This window comes from Lutra lutra, chromosome 5, assembly GCF_902655055.1.
Source record: "Lutra lutra chromosome 5, mLutLut1.2, whole genome shotgun sequence".
NCBI classification, from domain to species: Eukaryota; Metazoa; Chordata; class Mammalia; order Carnivora; family Mustelidae; genus Lutra; species Lutra lutra.
The window spans coordinates 21,876,832-21,895,330 of NC_062282.1; the positions used below are offsets into that span (position 1 = coordinate 21,876,832).

The 18,499-nt window shown below is 34.8% G+C and overlaps 1 pseudogene; it reads right to left on the reverse strand.

Annotated features, from left to right (window-relative positions):
* Positions 1–2,113: 2,113 nt before the first annotated feature.
* On the reverse strand, positions 2,114–2,235 carry LOC125101374 (uncharacterized; annotated as a pseudogene).
* Positions 2,236–18,499: the final 16,264 nt, after the last annotated feature.

An 18,499-nucleotide genomic window follows, 5' to 3' on the forward strand; every position in this document is an offset into this window, starting at 1 on the left:
ATTCAGAAAATGTTAACTTGTAAGGAAAGCGAGTCTTAGATCCAAATTCAACCCAAATGGACATTTATTGTATAAACCAACAGGCAAAGGAACACTCAACCTCTTCTGTTGTTTTGGGAAGCCTCATTCTCTAGAACCTGAAGCACTAACCTTCACCATTGCAGGATCTGAATAGACAGGTACACCTGTATTGTTATTTTAAGCAACAAGGTCCTCTCTGAAATGACATTGGCAGAACCTATGGTACTCTTGACCTTGATTACTATCCCATGGTATTGGTCAGCTGAGCTTGTCTGCTATTACATATCTCATTCATTGAAGAATGGTGGGATCAGAATAATCTTAACCTTCTATTTTAAGCCCCACCTATTTCACCAGCAACAAGAGATCCCTAAGGTCAATTTTTCATTAATTAACAAACTCTTGCATTTAGATTTTTTTCAACAGAATTTCATATTTAAACAAACACTTTCTAGATGGTTCAGACATTACAGAGGTACTTCAAAGGCTAATTAACTCAACACAAGATATAAATAAATGGTAACTTCCACAGCCATGGATATATTACCTATTGGTCGCAATTTTAATTTTTTAAATAACAGATTACCCCACAACTTGAAGAATGTTACAAACTATCATCACTTTTTTCATTTCAACAGCTTTTTTTTTTCTTTCTTCCTCATTGACTGTGAAGTGCATGTGATCTCCCAAGGTTTCCACAGTCCCTTAGTGAAAATATAAAACCTTTTGCATTTTTAGTGTTTATCTTCAAGTTATTAAGGAGAAAGAAAGAAAGTAAAACTAAAAACATGAACATAAAGCCTTAAATATACAAAAGATATTAAGGCCCCCTTTTTGCAGTATCTGTCTTCCTATTGAGTGATTCCTGAAATATTTTGTTTACCATATTGATATCTGAGGATGAGGCTTACAAAAAACTGTATGCTTCAGAAATCATTTCTTTCCCTCCTCTTAATGAAGGTTGTGCTTCTGCCCTCCTCCCCCGCCCCCTCCCCATAGCTTAAATGGAAGAATCCTCTACAGAACTACCATGGAAATCTGTATCTCCAGTCCATCTGCCAATTTCAGTGGCATTTTGTCTATCTAATAAGAAATGCCTTTAGAACCTTTTAAAGTCCTGATCTGAGGAAGGGTGAGTTTCATATGTAGGTGTATTTTCTTTTTTCCACATTGGTATATAAAATTGAGCTTGAACAGAAAGTAAAAATACTTTCTCAAAGTCAAAATTTGACTGTTTTGTGCATGTAACTACAGTCTCTAAAACTCATTACTTCTGAGAAAAGAACAGTAAGTGAGATCTTTTCTTTCTTTCACGAATGAAAAATGCCAGTATAAATTTCCTTTGAATAAAGGAGCTTGTAAAAGGGAGTTGGGGGTGAGGATCTGATCTGAAATCTCTGAAGAAATGTCTGATAAACATTAAAATTGGGGCGCCTGGGTGGCTCAGTGGGTTAAAGCCTCTCCCTTTGGCTCGGGTCATGGTCCCAGGGTCCTGGGATCGAGCCCCACGTCGGGCTCTCTGCTCAGCAGGGAGCCTGCTTCCTCCTCTCTCTCTCTGCCTGCCTCTCTGCCTACTTGTGATCTCTGTCTGTAAAATGAATAAATAAAATCTTTAAAAAAAACAAAAAAAAAACAAAAAAAAACATTAAAATTGATTTATTGCAGGGAAATAATAGTCCCATTGATAGTTTATAGAAAAGAAGAATCATAATGGGTGTATTAAGGATCATAGCAGACTACTTAAATTAGTTTTAATTTAAATAAGGTTTTTTTTTGGTTTTGTTTTGTTTTTTTTACTTCAGCTTATTTCAAGGTTATTGCTTCCTCTTACCTCTCATACACACAGTAGTTCCAGAAAAACCAGTCTTCATACGAATGAGTTTAAAATAAGTGTTTGGTAAAGGAAACTTCATTTTTGTCAATCAATACACCATCTTTTGAAGGTAAGTTTGTAACATCCTTTCAAGTTAAATGTGTCACATTTCATTTCAATTCATGTTATTATAAAGAAATCAACACTCATTGGCTTTTTAAAAAATTTACAGCTCTCTATAGCTTTTCATTCCATTAATAGGGCGATGTTTGCTATTTCTAATGTTTAATACTAATATTCTAACTCAGAGGTTTAGATCTATTTGTCAAGTACCTTTGATAATAGCATAATCGCGCCTCGGATAAACCTCATTGGCTACGATACTGCCACTGCGCAAAGCTAAGTACCTTTGATAATAAATTGAATGTGTGTCCATAGCTAAACACATTAGTTTTATTTAGGGATCCTTATTATGTTAAACAAAATCATTATTTATAAAAGTATTTGAAAATAGTGTTCCCAAATATGTTAATCTATTGAACATAGAGAAACTGACTAATAAGGGAGGCATATGTTTTTATTTATTTATAGGTTGACTTTCATCTAACCACCAAAATAAGCTCTTTGCAAAAGGCATGGAGTGGCAATGACAATTTTCTCCATGTTTAGGGGATTGTATAAAAATAATCAGTAGCAGGGGTGCCTGGGTGGCACAGTGAGTTAGACATCCAAGTCCTGATTTCAGCTCAGCTCATGATCTCAGGGTCATGAAATTGAGCCCCACATGGGCTCCATGCTGAATGGCAAGTCTGCTTCTCTCCTTCTTCCTTTCCTTCTTTCCTTACCCTTTCCCAATCTCTCTCTCTGTGTCTCTCAAATAAATGATAAATAAATCTTTAAAAAAATAAAAATAAAAATGGTGCACCTGGCTGGCTCAGTTGGTTGGGCATCTGCCTTCAGCTCAGGTCATGATCTCAGGGTCCTGGGATTGAGCCCCATGTTGGGCTCTCTGATCCATGGGGAGACTGCTTCTCCCTCTCCCTCTACTTGCCACTCTCATTCTATCAAATAAATAAACAAAACCTTTAAAAAAATAAATAAAAATAAAAATGAAAGTAATCAGTAGTATAGAGGATTAAGTTAATTATTTCTGAATATAAAATTATAAGAAATGAAATTGTTGCAAGGGTAATTCTTTTATAGACTTCTTAAAAAAGTAATTTAAAGGAAATAGTGAGAAGCTTTTAAGTTTGTAGATTTTAAATGACACTTATTTCTTTGAGGATAAAGAAATGCCAAGTGATGAAAATAAACTAAAGAAACAAATATGAGACTGTATTTATGTTGAGGGAAGGGACAGATGAGCTTAACATGTGTTCCTAGAATGTGGTTTATGGGCTATAGTTCAGAATCTAAAATGAGATAAGGAGTTTGTGATAGAATATAAATCAATTATACTATGTTAAGTGGACTGTGTATATAAAAAGTCCAAAAGTCAGTATACAGTCTTACAGGGCCGATATCAAGAAGCAAGCTTCCAGCAGGGTCACATCCCTTTGGAGGATGTTGGGGAGAATCTATCCCTTGCTTCCTCTGCTTCAGGTGGCTGCCAGCATTCTTTAGTTTGTGCTGTGGAACTCCAATCTCTGCCTTTTCTGATCACATTGCCTTATACACTTATGCGTGAAATCTCGTTCTGCCTCTTTCTTTTAAGAATACTGATGGTTGCACTTTGGGCACTTGGGCAAATAATTGAGTATAAATTTCTCATATCAAGATCCTTAACATTGGCAAAGCCATTGCCAAATAAGATAACATACACAGGCTCTAGATTAAATGTGGACATTTTTTATGGGGCCATTACTCAGCATAGCATAGCACTGAAAAAACTGATCAAGAATTTAATGGTAAAGAACTAAAAATTTAATATCTGTGCCATTCATTAATTTAAAAAAAAAGAAGCTTGAGGAATATCGTGGTAGAGTACTTACTGTATTTATAGTTCATTCTGACCTTATTATTATGCAATTTTTTGCAAAATTAATTTCTTTCATAATGAATTTTGTTGCAAGGTCCTTCTCATTATTGATTTAACTCAGTTACTAAATATATGTTTTTTGAATTTTGTTATATTTTTATTGCTAAATGATAGCCCTTACGTGAAAGATTTTTGCATAACAATGCATTAGTCTTAATTTTATACCTATATATGCATATATGATCTTAAATTTACAATACTTTATGATGCATTCTGGTATTTTGAGAAAATATCAGGCAATTGAGTAAATATACTATTGTCTTTATTTCATAATGACTTAAAAATATCAATTTTTTTGTTTAATGGCAGTTAAAAATATTATCACACTCAAAGATTCTCTTTATTAATTTATCATATTACAAATAGAGTTGTGTTGCCTTAATATTTTTTTCTCAGGTTACTATAGATTTGAATTGTATTCCCAAACTGCAAAACATATGTATTATACATTTTTGTTGTTCTTAAAAATTTAAAGGCAAGGCAAAAAGCCACTGGACCAAATGAAATCAAGGTCCAAAGAGTATATGGATATGTGCACATGCTTTTATCTTTTGGCCACTTGTCATAATTTCATAAGTCTTTTGGAGTTTAAGTATTAAATTATTAAATTAAACTTAGGCAAAGTGAGTTGCTTTATCAGATTTTTCTTTTTCTTTGTTACTGATTACTGCAGTTTTGCACTTTGCAAAAAGCATACTAAGTTGTGCATTATTACTTCCTTTTTTCTGCCAACAAATGGTATCTGTTTTTTTGTTAATTATTCTTCATTTAGACACTTCACAGGGATACTTATTTCCCCCAAAGTGTTTGTTTATAATTTGTATATCTTATGCATTATAAGTTCACCTAGGTACAGTGGCTTATTATATCTCAGTTCTTTCTTACACTTTGTAGAAGTTTGGCAACATCAAATCAGTTGTTTTTCTGATTAGCCTGGTCATAGCTTAGATTATGTGAACTCTTTAAATATTAATGTGTCATAACATTGTGTTCTTTTGGATCATTCCACAACTCGGACAGATTAAAAGCACTGCAGAGTGACTTCTATTAAGAAAAATGTGCAATGCTAGTGCACTGAAACAATTGATAAATTAACCACACCTGTGAACTCCCTTACCTACCAACATTCCCCAAGTTTGGACTGAAGGAGAGCAGAATTTGTCACCCCAAAATGTATCTCTTTGGCATATGTCTCTTTGGCATTCTCAGTGGGAATTATCTTGGGCTGGTTACTTTTAAGAAAGAGCAGACACAGGAGAAGCTCTGAAAACCTAGTAGGAGTTACCCTTTTGTAAGTGACATATACATTTATAAGGGAAATTTCCATTTGTAAGGGTTTATCCCTCTTTGAACCAACAAGAGAAGAATATAAATCTCTAGAAATTCTTACTAATATAGAAGGCAACTAATTTAAATCTGCATAACAGTCATACCCTTGATTATTGTGCTTTTCCTAATAAGCTCCTATCACTGGCTTCTCTATCCCCCAACATCTTTTCCTTGTTTTTAGCTGGAGATAGTGTTTAAGGCAGTGACTTAGGCTATTTCAGGAAGTTACTCAATTTTTATGGTTATCTCCATGTATACAAGAGGTATACATGTTTTTCAGCTTTTTGTTTTGTTTTTTACTATTAATCTTTTTTTTTCCATGTAGGAGTTCAGCTAAGAACTTAGAAGGGTAGAGGGTTAACTGTTTTTCCTCCCTTAGTGTGTTGGCTTCAATAACTCTGTCTGTACAAGGCAGTCCCAGCACAAAGGTTGTGTGGGTGGGTGGAAGGTTCACATGGACTCAAGGTGGGTCAATGAAATTCTCTCTTAAGGAATCTCAAATTGAAAAATAAAGACACCAATCTCTCTCTGCAGGTCCCATTTGAAATGAATTGAGATGGCCATCTTCTTCTAGGTATTTAAGGGTACAGAGAAGTCTGTTTCTCATATGGATAAAACAGAGACATGTAGGGCAGGCAGCTCTAGCAAAGCAGCAAAGGTCTCTATTTCTCACTATTTCAGTTTCTTATTTTACCTCGTCACGAAGCACCTTATACTGGTTTGAACCTATTTTTTACAAGATGCATTATCTTTGTTGGGGAAGAAAAAACTTCTTTCTACCCTTAGGTCCTTTTGCTGGTCTAATAATCAAATTAACATAAGAGAGATTAACAGGAGAAAAATTTAATTACATGTATGAGGCTTGGCAAAGGACAATGAGACCTAAAGAGAGCAGGTCAATTGAGGTTTATATTCCATCTTGAGCTGAGGAATGGGATAAGGACTAAGGGCTTTAAAGGGGAGGAGTGTGACTCACAGGACAATAAGACCAGATGTTGGGTAATTAGATTTTTCCTGCCATACAGATAGGTCATTCAGATAAAAAAGTTATCTCTGTGATAGTTCTCTTTTTGGGCCAAGTCCCTATCTAAATTCTTTTAGGTAGTTTGAGGGAGATATGAACGTTTATCTTCAATCTGCTTGGTCTTAATTGGCTTCAACTCAAAATAGTCTACATGCCAAAGTGGTATATTTTGGGAAGACTTTTTCTGAACCCTCTCATCCTGTAACCACAAGAATATTTATTGAAATATATTCACACATTTTAGGGACATGATAAAAGAGAAATATACTTCTCATCTCAACCCTACCCCCCAAAAAGTTGCATTTTAGAAAGTTGAAATTGATGGCTCAGAAGCCTAATTCAATAGAGCAAGTGTCTTATTCACAAAGAAATAAAAAGACATGCATTTTGAGATTTATAGATATTGGATTTCTTTTTTTTTATTGTTTTGCTTAAGTTCTAACACAGTAACTATTATTCTTGCTATTTTTAAATGGTTGGAAAATACATTTTTTTTAACTCAAAGAAGAATCTGTTTAAAAATTTCTCTCTTTGGGGCACCTGTGGCTCAGTCGATTAAGTGTCTCCTTTAGCTCAGGTCATGTTCCCAGGGTCCTAGCATGGAGCCCTGCATTGGGCTCCCTGCCTAGCAGGGAGTCTGCCTCTCCCTCTCCCTCTGTGTGCTCGCTTACTCTTTCAAATAAATCAGTTAAAAAAATTTGATCTGTTTATTTAATTCAAAATCTATAATTACTATTTACTGAGTGCCTAAAATATGCCAGGCCTTCTCTTTCACATATATTTTCTAATTTAATTCTCATAATATCCCATTCAGAGATGTATGATATCTACAAATTTAATGGAAGATCAGCTGGAGACTTAAATAGTTAGGTGTCATGCCTTAATCCCCGCTAACATGTCAAATCCAAGTCTGATTGCCACAAAAGACCATAGTTCTGATTTCCCCATTATCTCATCGAGATTCACTCCCAGGCAATTTACCACTGTCTTTAATTTAAGACAGCTTAGCTGGCACTGTGTTTTGGTTTCCATGTATCCTTGGGCTATATGTCCTCCTCTTCAGGAACAAAATGCTAAATAAAAAGAGAGGAAAAAATTAGGTATAATACTTAGATCTAATTTAGAGTAAAGGAAAAGTCAAATAAATTCCTTTTTAAGTTTCAGACCTAGATTATAGATTTTTTTTCTAATAACAGGTTAATAGAATTATCTTAGTTTTCATTTTGGATAATTTCTTGTGTTAATAATAGAGGCAAACCTGGGATAAGATTTACAACATAAGAGTGACTATTTCTAACATGTCACCCAGAGATCTAGGCATGCGACAAACATTATAATGTCATTTTACCTCTTATAGCTAGACCGATTGTAATATTTTGGTTTATAAAAACACATTTTATCACCTTTGTCAAGTTCTGTAAGTTTTGTTAGGGATTTCTGCTATTTGACTGTAATTCGCATATATAAAATGCATCCTTTATCATTTTTACGCTAAATTTCAAAATTAAATATATACCTCAACAGTTTCTAACAGTCCCACAATTTTTGAAATAAAAGTGCTCTTATTTTTTAATGTAGGTAGAAGATAATAATCTTCCTTTATTTATTTTTTTCTTAAGATTTTATTTATTTGTCAGAGAGAGAGCGAGCGTGAGAGAGCACAGGCAGTGGCAGGCAAAGGAGAAGCAGGCTCCCCAGCGAGCAAGGAGCCTGATGTGGGAATTGACCCCAGGACGCTGGGATCAGGACCTGAGCTGAAGGCAGCCGCTTAACCAACTGAGCCACCCAGGTGTCCCAATAATCTTCCTTTAAAATGCAGAGTGTTGATAGTCTGTTCCAAGGATATCTTTTGATTATTCCCCTTAATGAGTATAATAGACAAAAGGTTACTGCTCTTCATATCCATGTAAAAATTAAAAAAAAAAAAATTAAGCTGTTTAGGGAATTAAAATCACCCAGAAACTGTGTTTTTGAATAGTTTATTTAAGATGAAAAAAGCAGAAATAAATTGACAAAAAAATGTCTCCACCCATACAGAGTTAGGATATTTTTATTAGCAAGAGGAGTGCCACTGGCTTTAAAGATTCTTAGCCAAAAGGAAATTTCTTCTAGTTACAAGGAAAAATAACAACAACAACAAAAAAAGTAATACACTATGATACATGTTGCAGTGATGGATAAATGAAGTGTAAAGAAGACAAAAATAAGAAGGAATGCTTTTTAACGCAAAAGACATTTGACTTGTAATAAACATGTTAAGAAAAAAAAGTTATGGACATTAATAACATCTCATTTCTGCATCCAAACTTACAGCTTTCTGATCTTTTATTACATGCATTCTTTTATAAAGTTGATAAGATGTTTTCTTCTTCCAGAAACTCTATTTTCCAGGCAGGCCTAAATTTGAGAGCTTTACCTGAAGATGTATTACTCATCTGTCATTAAAGCGCCGTCACCACAATGATGTATAGTTCCAATACATCATCAGATTGCCATCACCCCTGTGATGTATTACTTACACTGAAATAGCTGTCAGGAACAGGTGGTGGAAACTCAGCAACTTTTAATATATTCTTTTGAAAAAGATTATAAACATCTCTTCCCATGAAAAAACTTCATGGTGAATGTCGTTCAATTTGAAATAGAATTTTACCCATACATCCCAGAGCTTAATACATTTGTTCTTAATTTTGGGTTACTCATAGTTAAGAACTGAAACTGGGTAAGATCAAAAGCCTGTGAGACTGCATATAGAAACAGATCTTTAGTCCAATAAGTTTGGTTTGGTTTAAAAAGCGTTCTAAAATGGGAGAATGAGTTTTTCTTACTCTGAGAGAAATGTACAGATATTTTAAAAACAAAGCCATGTCTCAAAACACATTGCACTCCTTTTTCTGTTTAGAAATTTTAAAAAGAATCATTAAAATAGTTTGTATTCTAACTTCCTTTTATTCATCTTAATGACAGCAATTTTCAACATATTGTACCTGGGGTTATAAAAGATTTCTCAATCTATAACCTAATGGCTTATTTGGACCATAAACAGTTTGATTACTAATATGCCTTCAATAGATTTGTTTCACATGGTTTGCAGCTGTTTTGGGGAAACAGAATTATTTTTGGTGTAGTCAAGAAACTTTCAATTTTAAGGAAAACATAACTGGCTCAAGTCACGAGAGGGTGTCTGGAATCAGAATATCAGCATTCTACAGGTTCCTAATTCCCCATCGAGCTACATCCTTTCTCATGTGCACCTGCTCTGTTCCCCTCCTCTGTTTGGTAAACAAGACCAGCTGTCTTTTATTACTTTCCTGATTAATTCCATCCATGATTTTATGTGCTCTTAAACTTATAATTCAGGTGATCATTATTATCTATTTCTCAGCAGTTTCCTGAATCAGAATTCCAGGGGAAGGGAGTTTGATTGATTTACTTGGTAAAGTGTCCAGTCTAATCAAATTAAACCTAGCTGTGCCAAAGGCATTAATTGTTAAACAGGTAGTATGAATGAAGAGAAGCGATGGCCTCTAAAAAGGAAATGTCTACTATAAATCAAAAAAGAAATTTTCCTGCATTTTTAGAATATCCAGCATCACGTGGCACAACTCTAAAAACGTTTCCAGAAAAGACCTTCTAAAGGTCTAACATTAGGCCTTTTTTAGATGAATTTTATTCAGATGAATTTTATTTAGGCCTCTGAATGTTTTTAATAAGTCCTAATAAGGACTCAGCAATTGCTTGGATACAGTTTTTAAAAAAAAAAAAAAAAAAGGATATAGGGAAAGAGCCAAAAAGCTGTAATTTATGTATGCCAGAAAGAATCCTTTGTTCATCCACTCATCCCTAATGTAGTACCTGCCACCGGGTGAGTATTGAATACACAGTTAATAAATGGAGGAGCTAATGGTGGAACAATGTCTCTTTAAAATTGATACCACTGTGTGATAAAATTAGCATTGCATTTTAAATGTAAGCTCTGATATTGGCATAGCAACAACCTTTTTGAAAATTCATTCAACAGCTGCTTTAATTGAGTAAGGCAATAAGCATCTGAACTTATTTAACATTTACCATATAAGATGTTTCACTGGGAAGTACACAGACACATGCACACACATACACATACTATTTATGTCAGATAATACTACAATAAGATCTGACTCTTGGGATTAGGGAGAAATACTCAATTTTTGCATTCGAAAAATTTAGAAACATTTCCTCAGGAGGAAGCTTTAACCTCTAAACTGATGTTTCATTGATTTATGACAACCGGTTCCACCTAAAATAATGTTGCAGTGGTTAAAGAAAGGTAAATTTCACTTTGAATAATGTACGTTTTAACTTCTACAGCAAAGCTGATGAAACTTGGCATATTTGGAAAAACTAAAGTCAAAAGAGGATTTATACTTCAGTTATGAAGTATTGGTAAGATTTGAAGACTATATTTATTGTAGTTGGTCACTAGAAATCTTATGAAAGGATCTAGTTTGGAAATGATTTGGGACACAGATTGAAATTGTTATATGGAATTAAAGCTAGGCTATGTTACTTTGATGCACATTTTTTTAAAAGATGTTATTTATTTATTTGGTAGGGAGAGATCACAAGTAGGCATAGAGACAGTCGGGGGCCAGTGGGAGGGTTGGGAAGCAGGCTCTCTGCTCAGCAGGGAGCCTGATGTGGACCTCAATCCCAGGACCCTGAGATCATGAACTGAGCCGAAGGCAGAGACTTAACCCACTGAGCCACCCAGGTGCCCGATTCATATTTTTATTCTTGTTTTTTTGTAACTAGACTAATTAAAACTTATAATTTGAACATGATTTTACTTATGTCCTTTTTACAATTCTTAGTGAAAACAAACATGACAAAAAGTGCCCTTAAACTTATTTTACATCTGAATTAATAATATATATATATTTAAAGATTTATTTATTTGAGATTTATTTATTTATTGAGATTTATTTATTATTATTTATTTGTTATTTTAAATGCATGCAAGTGGTGGGGGTGCAGAGGAAGAGGGAAAGAAAAATTCAAGCAGACTCCCAGTGTGGGGCCAAGGCAGGGCTCTATCCCTCCATCCCGAGATCACTACCTGAGCCAAACCAAAAGTCAAATGCCAAACGGACAACGCAGCCAGGTGCCCCTACAACTGAATTATTGATTAAAATATTGGTGTTATTATAAACTTATAAAATGATGTAATAAGTAAAGTTCACATTTCTGCAGTTATCAATTGGTAATATTTAAAAGTGCACAATTAAAGAAAGGTTTTGATAAGGCATTCTATTTAAATTTCCAAGAAGCAGTATTGAATATATTTTATGTCATTCCGGAATAGAATAGATTGCTTGGATCCAAGAACAGCTATGTGGATTAGAAACAAGTTCACCAATTAGACCAGGGTATTAACTTCTGAATGCTTTTGGTTTAACTCTTTGAATATTTTAATAAACATCCAGAGACCAGCAGCAGCAGCAGCACATCATATGGGAACTTCTTAGAAATGCAAATTATTGAGCCCCTATTGAATCTGAAATTCTGAGGACAGGTACATTAATCTATCATAAGAAGCTTTGAAGTGATTCTGAACAGTCTAGAGTTTTGGGAATCCCAGGTTTACAGAATGGAGATTCAGTAAGGATTTAGGGTTGTTGGATGATACATAGAAGAATACATTCAAATCTTATACTTAGTAACAAAACAGCAGTAACAACAAAGTTGTACGTCTATAGAATTATGCCAGTGAGACGTAGAAGCAAATATGGAAACAATGCTTAAACAATGCTAAGAAGCTTAAGATCCTTGCTTGTAAACAATTGGTTTAAAGGCTGTATGTTGAAGAATGTAGGGCTTTTCCAATTGAACGGCTGATAGAGCAAATGTGCCAAACTCAGAGCAGAATGCTCTCCTAATAAGTCTGGGAAATTTTTTCAGCTATTATGAAGTATTAAAAATGTTAATCATCCTCCTGACTATGCAATAAATATGCTACAGAAAAATATAAAGCTGTTGGAAATCTCTTTAATTGATTTTTTCATGGCTTATATTTATAGTATAAGTGACTTCTAATTTACCTGTGAATCCATATACTCAAGTGATAATTAGTGCACCAACTTAGTAAGATATTATTCTTGCACCAAATAAGGATACTAATATCAACAGACAGTTTAATAGATGGAAAAAGTAAACAAACAAAAACAACTCTGAAAGTCTTGTTCTTAATTCATAAATGGAAACAAAAAGTACTCTATTCTACATGGAGAAAGCATTCTTTCAGTATATTTTTAATTTTAACTAGCATATATCAGTGAAGTTAGGTTCATATTTATGCTTTTATAATATATATTAAAATGAATATTTCTCAACTATTTTGTATTCAAATATTTATTTTCTTTTCTTGGTGGAGTAAATATAGTAATGTGTCTTAGATACTAATTTGAGAAGCAATGCATTTTAGTTCTATGCAGGACATAAATAACTCATAAAATATCCTGATATACTTCTTTATCTTTTTAAGATTTATTTATTTTAGAGAGAGAGAGGATGCGCAAACAAGGGGAGAGAGAGAGGGAAGGAGAGGGACAGAGGCAGAGAACCAGACTCCCTGCTGAGCACGGAGCCCAATGTAGGTCTTAGGGTCTCAGGTTCCTGAGATCATGACTTGAGCTGAAACTAAGTCTGAGGCTTAACTGACTGAGATACCCAGGTGCCCCCCCGATATACTTCTGATGAGTTATGTGTGCTAACCAATCTATAATCATGTTAATATATTTCTTTCTAAATAAAATTTTGTTGACAGCATTATACTTACCTTTGCAATACATTTGGTAACAATTTTTTTTTTAAATTTAACAATTTAAGAAACTGAGAATAACTATTTTAGAAAATGTGCTAGTTGTCTATTAATTGGGCATATTTTTTTTAATTTTTTTTTTATTTTTTATAAACATATATTTTTATCCCCAGGGGTACAGGTCTGCGAATCGCCCGGTTACACACTTCACAGCACTCACCATAGCACATACCCTCCCCAATATACATAACCCCACCCCCCTCTCCAACCCCCTCCCCCCATCAACCCTCAGTTTGTTTTGTGAGATTAAGAGTCACTTATGGTTTGTCTCCCTCCCAATGCCATCTTGTTTCATTTACTCTTCTCCTACCCCTTAACCCCCATGTTGCATCTCCTCTCCCTCATATCAGGGAGATCATATGATAGTTGTCTTTCTCCGATTGACTTATTTCGCTAAGCATGATACCCTCTAGTTCCATCCACGTCGTCGCAAATGGCAAGATTTCATTTTCTTTGATGGCTGCATAGTATTCCATTGTGTATATATACCACATCTTCTTTATCCATTCGTCTGTAGAGGACATCTAGGTTCTTTCCATAGTTTGGCTATTGCAGACATTGTTGCTATAAACATTCGGGTGCACGTGCCCCTGCGGATCACTAGGTTAACACAATTGTAAATCTTTTGTCATGGACCATTTTTTTTTTTTCTTGTGTCGCATCATTTAAAAACCAGAATCCTGTGGGCATGTTCATTCAACTCAGACTTTGATTTTTCCTTTGAGTATGTCCATATTGCTGAATGCAACACCACATAACACTGAATCTACATTTCATGCTCAGTTCCCCTAAGTATTAAAACTTTCTGCTTGCTGTCAATGTTGCATGAATATTTTGGACAAAACCAAAGTCACTGGAAACACGTCAGAGAGTTTAAAATCCATTTTCACTGTGGTATTTCTAGTTCTTCTCTTAGACAATGCAATCTGCATGGCCCTTAGAGATTGAAACACCATTTGATGAAGAATTTCTAGTTTCCTTCATGTACATACATTTTCTTAGGAATTTTATTGTGCTACTTGAGCTCATGAAGACCACTGGGAAGAAGAAGGTTCTGATCATCTCAGTTAGTGCCAGATTATTAAATGTCCTCATGGAAAACGGCAAAGAATAGAAAATTGAGGCTGTATGATTCTGACTCAGGCAGATTATGTCCCCAGTTGATATATAATACTCATCTCATGCTTAATTATCTTCCCAAAAGTAGATATACTTGTTCCTTACTCAGGTTCTGCATTCATGAAGTCTTTCATCACTGTCTTCGATATACGGCTTATGTAGGCTCATGTTCAGTCTTTTTGAACAGAGTAATTTTATCTACTCTTAAAGTGGTTACTATTGCTCATGACTGTTTTTGCTTTGCGACTACTGCTTAGTATCTTCTGTTGGTACTTTTCTGTGTTTGTGTGCTTTTGTGCAGTCTGACCTCTACATTACGCTTTGTCTAACATATACTCAGACTCTTGGAGAAAGATTGTCAGTCAGTACTTTGAAAACCAATGTGGAGCTTACCTTTTGTTCTGAGCCTCATGCCAGTATATCTCAAACTATGTCTATGAGAAATTAGATAAGGTGCACTGGTGCACTTAGATTGCCGTGAAGAACATATTTAACTTGATATAATTTCCCAAACTATAATGTAGGATTTTAATAAATAAAAGAAGTCAAAGATAGTCCACACAAAATAAAATGTAGGTGGTAGGGAACTATGAAGGAGGAAATGATATTGATTAAATATCATCATTTTCCTGCCCCTGAGTCTAGCATGCTACCAGAATTACTGTCTCATCCACAAAGCAAAATCTCTATCATAATAATAATAATAAAAAAGATCTTAACAATAAATAAACGTGTTGGAGAAGTTGGTATGTAGGCATTCTCCCTGGCTTTAGTTGTATTCAAACACATCAACATACACAAGCACAGTACTCAGGATGATGCTTTTAACTTGAGTATTTATTTTGAAAATCCAATAAAAGTGACAATCATGTAAAGGATTGAGGGAGATAGAGCCTAACAATTTTTCATTTTCACCAGGCATGCAGAATTAACAAAAATGTTCTGGCAGTGTTTGTGAAATATTCTGGATGATTTTAGGATTTAATGAACCATGATTCCCTGCTGCTTCAACCTCTCCTGTATCAAATCATGATTAGTGTGTGTCAAGATACATTATTTCTATGTCTGCCAAGAGCATCTAACTGTAGAAACAGTGTCATGTCGTGAAAAGAGCATGTGTTTGGATTTGAAATGAGCTGGATTTGAATTCTTACACTAGCAGGCTGTTCAGTCTTTTCTCTCAAGTAAACCCATTTCGTCCTTGGTCCTTGGTTGCCAGATTTTATCAGAGATTATTCCTCTCTTGCTATTCAGTGTCTCTTAAAAATAAGGCTTGGAAACATGCTTGTAGCATTTCTTCTACGTGTTTCATATGAACGTTCAGTACCTCAGCATCTCCAACAAGTACTTCAGCATTCACTTGAGATTAATAATGCCTACCTTGTCTACCTCTGAGGATTGTTGAAAGAAACAAATGAGTCTCACTGGAGAAAAGTGAGTGCCTCCAGGAAATGTAATAGTGATTCAAACACTCAGACCAAAAGCTTGGAAGAGAATCAGCAGGCAGAACGTAGAAAGACAGAAAATCAGCAATAAAAAAGAACAGACAAAAAAAAAAAAGAATGGATGATTTTGAATGTGATATGTCCTGAATTTTTTCTCCCCTAATATTAGTCAAAAAACATAAAGAGTATATCTCTCAGTTATAAATGAAAACACCTCAGGAAGGACAAAAAGTAGAAAAAGTTGAAGAAATCCCTCAGGCAGATAAAGAGAAAATATCAGCTACATGTCAAACGTTATGTGCTAAATTATTTTCAAGAAATCTTTTTTTTTTTAAAGATTTTATTTATTTATTTGACAGAGAGAAATCACAAGTAGGCAGAGAGGCAGGCAGAGAGAGAGGAGGAAGCAGGCTCCCTGCTGAGCAGAAAGCCCGATGCGGGACTCGAACCCAGGACCTGGGATCATGACCTGAGCCGAAGGCAGCGGCTTAACCCACTGAGCCACCCAGGTGCCCCTATTTTCAAGAACTCTTAAAGAATACATCTATATAGTTATTCAGATTTTAAAAGTTCAGGAGCATAGAGAGGAAATGGACAGAACAAATCATGAGGAGAGAAGAACCAGAATTTCCGGAATGATTTCACTCATATCAAGGTCAAACAAACAAACAAACAAACAAAAACGGAATATACAACGAGTGAAAAAGTTACATATAATTTAAAACATGCATTGTTATATATTTATAATTTTCACTGTTAAACCCTGGCAGATTTAGGATTTACACTGAAGAACAGCTATTACAACAATATCAGATACATAGAATTTGATAAGAATAATATAGTTCCTTTGAAAAAATACCCAAAGTTAAAGTGTTAATTATTTCTTCTCTAATAAGCATTGCAAATATATATAAAGATGGCATAATTCCGGACATATTAGTTAGTGTCATAACTGAGTAAATTGTATGTAAAGAAATATTCTATGAGAGAAAAAAATGGATAGATGACAAACATTTCTGAGTTTTAACGTAACTACTGTTAGTGTATCAATCCACAATGGAAAGAAAGTAGGGCATGGATAGAATTCTTTTAAATGCAAGCATAAGGCAGTATCTACAATTAATATCAGATAGACATACTTTGGGTTTTTCTACACAGTAACCCCTCTTCTAGCTACTGGCCTATTTTACATCTGATCACTAGGTTCTTTTTAGAGCTGCATTGTTTTATGTGTCTCAGTTCCCATGGGCACACTTGATTGAAAACAGGATGCTGTCAGTTATAATGTGAATTGGTGAGTCCATATCTAAGGTATTAGATATTGTGACTAAAGAAAGCTCAAGTTAATCTCATGTAACTAATACTGTAAAGTTTTTTTTTTTTAAGTTGGAAGTTTTGAATGGTTAAGTATTATGTGATGTGGAAAATTCTGGTCATAATAGAGAAAATGTCAAGAAGTCAACAGAGAGAGGAAAAGAAAGTCAGATATTCTAATTGGTATTTGAATCTCTCATCTCACCTGGCCTTTTTTTGTTTTGTTTTGTTTTAAACTCTTTTTTTATTATTATGTTCATTTAGCTAGCATATAATACATCATTAGTTTTTTTTTCTTTTTTTTAATTTAAATTTTATTTTTATAAACATATATTTTTATCCCCAGGGGTACAGGTCTGTGAATCGCCAGGTTTACACACTTCACAGCACTCACCATAGCACATACCCTCCCCAATGTCCATAACCCCACCCCACCCCCAACCCCCCTCCCCCCATCAACCCTCAGTTTGTTTTGAGATGAGTCACTTATGTTTCCTCTCCCAATCCTCCCTTCTCCCCCCCCTGTTGCATCTCCTCTCCCTCATATCAGGGAGATCATATGATAGTTGTCTTTCTCTGATTGACTTATTTCGCTAAGCATGATACCCTCTAGTTCCATCCACATCGTCGCAAATGGCAAGATTTCATTTCTTTGATGGCTGCATTGTATTCCATTGTGTATATATACCACATCTTCTTTATCCATTCATCTGTTGATGGACATCTAGGTTCTTTCCATAGTTTGGCTATTGTAGACATTGCTGCTATAAACATTCAGGTGCACGTGCCCCTTCGGATCACTACGTTTGTATCTTTAGGGTAAATACCCAGTAATCCTATTCTCCTGAAACTGTTCCATCATTAGTTTTTGATGTAGTGTTCAACAATTCAGCTGTTTTTAATGAATTTCTACATCTCTGTTATTTCTATTATTTAGTTGATCCTTGAGATAACCTTGTATCTCAAGATTTTGGGGAGATTTCTCTTTTATTTTGTTTTGTTGTTTTCCTTTTTTATGTTAGTACAGTTTTTTGTTTGTTCATTTTGTCTTCCTAGCATTCATTCCTATTCCCGACATACAAGTATCTATTTGATTTTGGGAAAACTGGACTTTATTCACTGGACCTGCATAAAACATATGACCCGTGCATGCTAAGCTGACCAATTAATTTCATATCCCTGCCAACAGTGGTTTGGGATAGGGATAAGCTTCTTAAGCTGAGTCATTACTAATAGTGCTAATCCTCTCTACTGGGGCTAGAATAATCCACAAGACACTATAATACTGGAGCAAAGGACTTCTTTTTCATTTGGATAAAGATAAAGAAACATATATCCCTTATAGTTATCAGGAGCTATCTTAGTATCTATGAGAGGAGACAGCCTGAAGACAGAGCTGATACAATGGGAAGAAGGAGGGAAGTGGGAAAGGGGAAAGAGGTGGTCCTTGATGACATTGTTGAGTTGATGAGATCAAGCCTTATCTTTATTCTCCTTTCTGTTTTCTTTGTGTTTGTGTGTGTGTGCACTTTCAAAT